Source organism: Amaranthus tricolor, chromosome 2 (genome assembly GCF_026212465.1).
Source record: "Amaranthus tricolor cultivar Red isolate AtriRed21 chromosome 2, ASM2621246v1, whole genome shotgun sequence".
Lineage (NCBI taxonomy): Eukaryota > Viridiplantae > Streptophyta > Magnoliopsida > Caryophyllales > Amaranthaceae > Amaranthus > Amaranthus tricolor.
The window spans coordinates 4,344,723-4,352,652 of NC_080048.1; positions in this window are offsets into that span (position 1 = coordinate 4,344,723).

The following is a 7,930-nucleotide window of genomic DNA, read 5'->3' on the forward strand; positions in this document are numbered from 1 at the left end:
ATTCAATATCGGTCTAAGACCTTACTTGTATTAATCCTCAAACTTCCGTTTTATTGGCTAAACTAATAGGACTTTAACATAAATATACCTTAATCTTAAATTAATTCTAGTCTCAAACTTCCGTTTTATTGAAAAGGTTAATAAAAATATTTAAACTAAGACTCATTAAGCATAGATTTAATCATAGACCCAAATTTCACACAATAAATCGATGAAATATCATTCCATGCTTCGAATTAGGGTTTATACCCTAACCCTAGAGAAGAAACTACTCACTAGACATAATGATGAAGAACATGTAATAGATGATGAATGAAACCCTAATTGAAATACTAAACATGAAAATGATGAATAATTTTAATGCACAAAGATAAATAATAAAGCAATAAATTAAGAAAACTTACTAATGGAGAAGAAGATAAATGTAAATTGCAAAGAAATTAAATGTAACAATGGAGTTCAACAGTGAAAGCTCGCAAAAAGAAGAACAACAATACAGAGAAAACTGAAATTAAACTTAAGAAAACTGACTTAATGATAAAAAATAACTATCACTATTTGTAATGGTTCCAAAAAAATAACTATCAGCAGCGAGACAGGGGAGAACGTTGACTCGGTGTTTGGCTTTGTATGTGAGGAAGTCGAGTCGGCTTTGAATGATGCACAGTAATTTTTTTCTAGAACTTTCCGCTGACTCGACGTTTGTCTTGCCTCCATGAAAGCCGAGTCGGCTTTAATCACTGCCAAGAATGCATTTTTTCCAGAACATAACGCAGACTCGGCGTTGCTTGATGAACCAAGTCGGCTTTGAGTACTACCCATAATGCTCCATTTAGAGAAATTTATACCGACTCGGCGTGATTTGGTTGCTTCTTAAAGTCGAGTAGGCTTCCTCTTGGACCATGGAACTTCATACTTAGGATCGTTTTGTGGCTTCTTTCTTTATTCTTTAACTCATGAGCATCGATCTTCTCCTCAAAACCTGCAATTGTAAAAGCCACAATTCTTGCACAAATATACCCAAATATCATCACAGTTAACCCAATTACTTCCAAATGATCAAACTATTACAAATTAGAGTAAATAGACCAAAAACAATCCTAAACCACCACTAAACTTCATCAAAGGAGTATAAAAATAAACACAATAAGTGCAAATAATTGCACTCATCAGATAATCATGCATACATGCTAATGGTCGTATTAACCTTGATGATCATGCTCAAACCCTAAGTCATGTGAAAAAACCTTAAAGTAGCATGTATAAATATTTTGTGTTTGATGCATAATCTTATTAATTCACATGTCTCCATGCAAAATTTTAACTAAATTAGTATGTGTGGTTATCTAGTTGGCTTAATCATTAAGCTTGAAATTTGAATCTATAATATTAGTTAGATTACTTATAGACACACCTCCATATAAAATTATTGGTTATCAAGGTAGGTAAAACTGTAAATTTTGTAATTTTATTTCTCACTAAATGAGAGACGTCCATGACAATAATTTGGATGGACTAAACATGCACCTAGCTTAACAAAATATACTTAGATAATTTGTGCTTATTTAGTTGGTGAAATAGTAAAATATTAATATTTTATTTTCTCTAAATGAGGAAAATTATGTATCTCACGAGCTGCGAATGTATGATAATCAGGATCTACTGCACACTTATCTTTGTATATAATCTAAACAACTTTGTAATCATTCTTCTATATGTTACTTATAACATCACTCATGAATTATAATTTAAGCAAACCTAAATTCAAATTCTCATTTATCTCTTTGTAAAAATAAATATAACGAAAAATTCTCAAATCCATCTTAGTTTTCAAAAAATTTAATCAAATTTATGATCCAAAACCTTAATATATACAACAAATAAAACACATGTATTTGATAAAAGTACAATTGTAGTAATAATGATTATGAAATAAAGTTGTCAAAATCTTTATAAAAGCCATACGACATTGGTGTGTCCATTTCATTAAATTCAATAAGATTTGAAACAGATCTTCTTGTTGTTGATTATTTTTTCCAATCAAAAATTTAAAAATTTTTAAAATTAAAAAAGAAAATAAAAAAGTTGGAAATGTCTAGATGAAATGGACATATACATGGGGTTGTGGGCAAGAGAAAAAATGCAGGTGCAGCCATGAGCGTAGCTCCCCGAGGTTACCGCACACACCATTTTCAGGTGGGCCTTTAATCCATATCTGAATTTTGCCATCAAGTTTGTGGATCCCACTTTTCCAATTTTGTGGGACCAACTTGCAGATTCAGCCTTTTCCGGGACTTATTTTTTTGGACTTTTGTCTTTCTATCCCAACATTTTACACTCCTGTCTACGTTCATATCAGTCAGTTATAAGTTCCTTTTGAGGGATTATCGAGTTTATTTCGAGTTAGGTATTTTAGATTGATTTAAAATTAAAATTTATACCCATGTTAGTTTTTAAATAATTATAACTTTATTTTAAAAGTTATTTCAAATCTATATCGGTTATAAAGCCGAGTAGATATCATATTGTTAAGTCAATTTTAAACACCTCTATTGTTAAGGATAATGCTTTGCATTTTAATCTTAGTTTGATATTTAAGCTTATCGTTTAGCCTCTCATAGAGTAATAAATGAGTTATATATCTCCGAGCTTTAACCAATAACGTACAATTTATCTTAATAGTTATAGCTTCTGAATATGTAATATTTCATGTCTATTATTAATATGTCCAAAGCTATTTCAGGATCTATATATTTTTTATTGTGTGTCTATTAAAAGGGGAAAATCTAGGATATTACTTAGTATTTGTATAGAACTAAGTTGGATTGACATGATGTCATTATTTTGTGTTATAAGCTATAAAATTTGTTAAGTATCATCATCATCATATCCAATGTCATGCTAGGAAGCAGGGTCTGGATGAGGAAAGATTACGGACAATTCATACCCGTACTCCTTTCACAGGGAAGATTAGAGGAAAGCGGTTGATTTCACCACAAACATCAACTTAAGCTTTTGATTGAGTTGACTCTTTGACATGATATTAGAAGCTAACGTGACAAGAGTTTACGGGTTTCAATTTCAATTACCCCTCATTTAATGTGGATTATTTAATTCCAGATATAGAGAGCTTTCGGGTAAGAAGGCGTGTTAGAGTATATAACATATCATAACGTCTCAATCATCAACTTAAGCTTTTAGTTGAGCTGATTGCTCGAAGTAATTTGATATTAAGATGTATTTGATCAAGTTATATGGGGCATAGCCATATATAGGCTCGGACTTGAATTTCTCATGTTAAATTTTTATGTGGCTAATGGCAATTGGCAAGATTATTCCTGAAATTATTTTTAGAATCATTGGAGCGTAATAACTTAATAATTAAACGGGTAGAGAAATCTTTTTTACCTACCATGGTTAATAAGATATACACTTAATTTGCTTTTATACTTCAGAGTTCAGAATTTTCATTGTTTCTATATATAGAAAATGGGCATGGAGCTTTATACGAATGTTGAGTTAATATTTAGCACCATGGCATGGTTCGGGCTTTGTCTATGCAGCGTCGAGAATAGACGATGAAAAGAGAATACAAGGTCGAGGCTCTTGTCGATCCCCATATGACTTCACTTCTGATCCTAACTCTATCGAGTATTTGATTTGGTGGATCAGTTGATATTCAATTCAACATGTTGTATTTGGAATCTTTAGAGCATCATAAAGCTTAATTTTAGAACAGGCTAGAAGATCCGTTCATATTAAACTTAGCCTATTTCATATCTCAGTTGAAAATAAGTATTATATTTCAGAAAAGATTTTGAGTTTGATTCTCATCACCTAGCCCTACCCACTCTCTGCCTTAAAAAAAAATTCTACTTGAATTGATAGTTGAAACTGACCTTTAATTAACTTGATTAGCCTAGCCTACTTCATAATTCAGATTAAGTCGAGTTTATCATATTGGACCAACTTCGACTAATTCTTTCATATTTGATTATTGAATTAACTTAAACTTGATCATCAAAAATTTTAGAATGTATAATACTATCAATCATATACCTTTTTGAAAAATATAGATATTACTCTTTTCAATATCCTTGATTTTGTAGTCATTTTTTTATTTGTCTCACCATATTTAATTTGAACATTTTTATTTCAGTACAAAAAGCATATCAATTTAGCAACAAAACTTAATTTTGAAGAAAGAGTTTAAGTGACAAAATAGGCGACAAAACGCATTGTCGCAGGCTGGCAACAAAACACTTTCATCGCTAAAAAGTAAAAAGGACACTATCAGAGTAAATGAGCGGAAAAAAGTAAATTTTAAACTGTGAAAAGGTTTTAGCGACAAAGCATTTTTCGCTAAAGCCTTTTTCATTTTGAAATTTGAAATGGTAAAAACTTAGCGACATAGTAAGCGACAAAGCTTTTATCGCAAAGTTTTTAATCCGGATTTTAAATTTACTTCAATCTCTTTCTCAATTCATTCTTCAAACATATTCATCTTCTTCTCCAATACTTCACTCTACTTATCAAAAATTTCTCCTCCTTTTCTCTACTTCAAGCCACTTAATCCGGCGACTAGAGCAATTTTTCAGCCACTTTTCTTGTCTTTCCTCAGGTAATCTCATCTCATACTTTTTAATGTTAATATACATTGTTGTTTATACAATTAATGTCTCTTTTTATTTTCATTTTTCGAAATGCATGTTGTTGATTTTTATAATGTTTTTTGTTCTTCATATCTTCATGTTCATTTCATGTTCATGTTTATTTTCGAATTAAATGTCAGTTTTCTTAGGTTGCATGTTCATGTTCATGTATTTTGTCTTTAATTTTTCGAATTGCATGTTCATGTTCATGTTTTTGGTCTTTAATTTTTCGAATTGTATGTAGATTTTCATGTTTTTGGTCTTCTATTTTCGAATTGTATGTAGATTTTCATGTTTTTGGTCTTCCATTTTTCATGTTATTGTTTCATGTTATTGTTTCCTCTTCTTTTTTGTTTTAAATTTATGGCTTTTATTTTTCAAATATTTATGATTGTTCATGTTTACAATTGTTGTTATTCATGGCTGTAACTAATCATGTTTTTAGAGTATTTAGTAATTATTTTTTATAGTATTACTTAGTGTTGATCCCATATGGGAGGTAGCATTGGTGGATTTGGTGGTTCCCGAGGCTCGAATAATACCCGCGGTGGTGGTAGTCGCTTTAATCGTGGTGCTTATTTCTAATTTTTGTATTTTTACGTTTATTATTGTATATACATTAATGTAAACAATTTTGTGTGTGTGTGTATATATATATATATATATATATATATATATATATATATATATATATATATATTAATATTAATTTATTCATTAAATTTCAATTTAATTACTTTTGTTGTTTATATATAGTGTTTGAGTATCATTTATAAAAAAATTGAATATTTGTTATTATTGTTAAATAATAAGAGTAATAATTACTATTAATATTTAATAATAATGATAAATATTTATTTTTTTAATAACCTGAAAATCAATTTAGCTGCAAAATAGGCTACAAAATTTTAGCTTTGTCGCCAAGTTAGTGACAAAATAGGCGACAAAATCTTAATTATAAGATAAAAAAATTAAGCGACAAAGTGTTTTGTCGCCTATTTTGTCGCTAAATGTCTTTTGTGACAAAATAAGCGACAAAACAGCTTTGTCGCATAAATGCTTTATATTTGCTGTGTTTTAGAATTTATCCTACATTTAATTTCACCTTTTAGCATATTAATACATCTTAAAATTTAATGTCTTATCCTCAAATCAAACAAAACTAGAAATTAATAAAAACAACATCTTGTATATAGTATAATTAGCACATACTACTACCTTTTACAATTTCTACGATCATCTTTGGGACAAAGAAAGGAGTAATGGTTTTCAGCAATTGATAGGTCCACGGCTAAAAACATACCTCATCTCCGTATCATATCATTCTAGACATGTCAGCAAGTACCATCTAAGTCTACCCCTATAAATCTATACTTCACTACTAGTCTCTTTTCTTTGATTTGCATTAAAGTGAAATTGAGTTATTTTTAAGAAAGTTGTAATAAATAAAAAAAATAATAAATTGTGTGAATAAAACTAAAAAAAAGATTAAATGTATGGATGAGATGAAAAAAGAGCGGTGGACCATTATCTAAAAATAAAAATAATGCAAATTAAGTAGGACCAACTAAAATGAAAAATAATGTAAATTCAATGGAATAAAAGGAGTATTTTTTATTTACCAGCCATTTACAACTCTAATGACCAATGTAATGCAAATATGAGAATTGAAAAAGAAAACAAAACGATTTTAATGAGCTAGCATGAATCTTCCAAGATTTACTTAACATTTATTTTTATATGTGAAACCAATTTAACTATTATTTTTGTTTTCAGTTTTTCTAACATATGCACTAGGATTATTATATTAATCATTTTAGAAAATATTTTTTATTGAATTAAAAATAATTACCAAATTAATTGTTTAAACTTATACACTAATTGCATAGGTTAGAAAAATCATTTATTTATATTTTACGACAATTTTATATAATAAGTTTTAAAATTATATGATTCCATTTATGACCTAATCAGACTAAAATCCAGCGTAGTATATCTATGTATGGTAGTTGCTCCCATTAAAATCTTTACACACTATTTCCTTCGTTTTATAATGTTATTTCCGTTTAGAATGTTCTATTTTGAAGAGAGAAATTTGATTAAGATTTTTAAGATATATATAAATGATAAAATATATCTATGTGAGATCTTATTATATTCGTCTTAATGTATACTTTTTTACTATGTATATTTTATAATTTTTTATAATGCGTATTTAGAAATATTAAGACTTAAAAATTACTTTAAAAGCTGTGTAAAAAGTAAACAAGAAAAACAAAAAAAAACAAAGGGAGTATTATAAAACTAAATATTTATCAGTTTATAAATTGTTCTAGTTTTGGTCCTACTAAAATGAAATAAAATTGGCTTTGAAGTTTAATGAATGATGTAAAATATAATCAATTTCTCTACCATCATAAAACTAGAGTTGAATGTAGTTTTGATAATCGGTTTTTATCTCTATTGGAGTATGTACAACTTTTTTTAAGAGAAGTTGGATTCGATTCTTACTGTACTCTCTTACACTTAAATTACCCTATCTCTAAAAAATGAAGATTACTGATTATACATCGGCTCGTATTATATTATACAGTTTCACCATAGAGAAGTCTGTACAATTAGTTTATTTCTTTAATTCGATCAACTTAAAATTATAAGTGGTCACTTTAATACATTAAATATACATGAGTCAGCTCAATTAAAATGATTTAAACTACATATATCATAACCATTAATTGAGATTCGAGTAGTCCTTCTGTAGTTCTCTCTGTATTTTCTTCTTTATTCTTTTAAAAATATGAAAAAGAAAATTCATTAAGAGTGTCATTAATGGTTACGTTTAAATATGGAGTAATGTCTCACTCAAAAATTTCGTGGTGATAATAAATGATGTTTCAGAAATTGTAAGAATTAAATGAAGCCTGGAACCACAGACCCTACCAATCAATTAAAATAAATAAATTTATCAAAAATAAAAAAATACTCCTAAATAAATTAATTGAGCATTTAAAATTCATTTTCTAATTTTTATTCTAGCCTACTAGTGGTGGTAGGGTAAGCATGTACAATTTAAAAAATGATATATGGTGGGGAAATTAAATTAAATTAAAAGCATGTAGAAATTTTTGTTAGGTTTCTTATACATAACTGTAAAAAGTCTGTTTTCTCGGTTGGTGAGCAAAAATCACTTTTCTTAAATTAGTTTGTGTTTGATCCTTACTTAGCTCTTTTCCTCCATCATCTTATCCAGCCAATGCTCAAAAAACAACTTACAATAA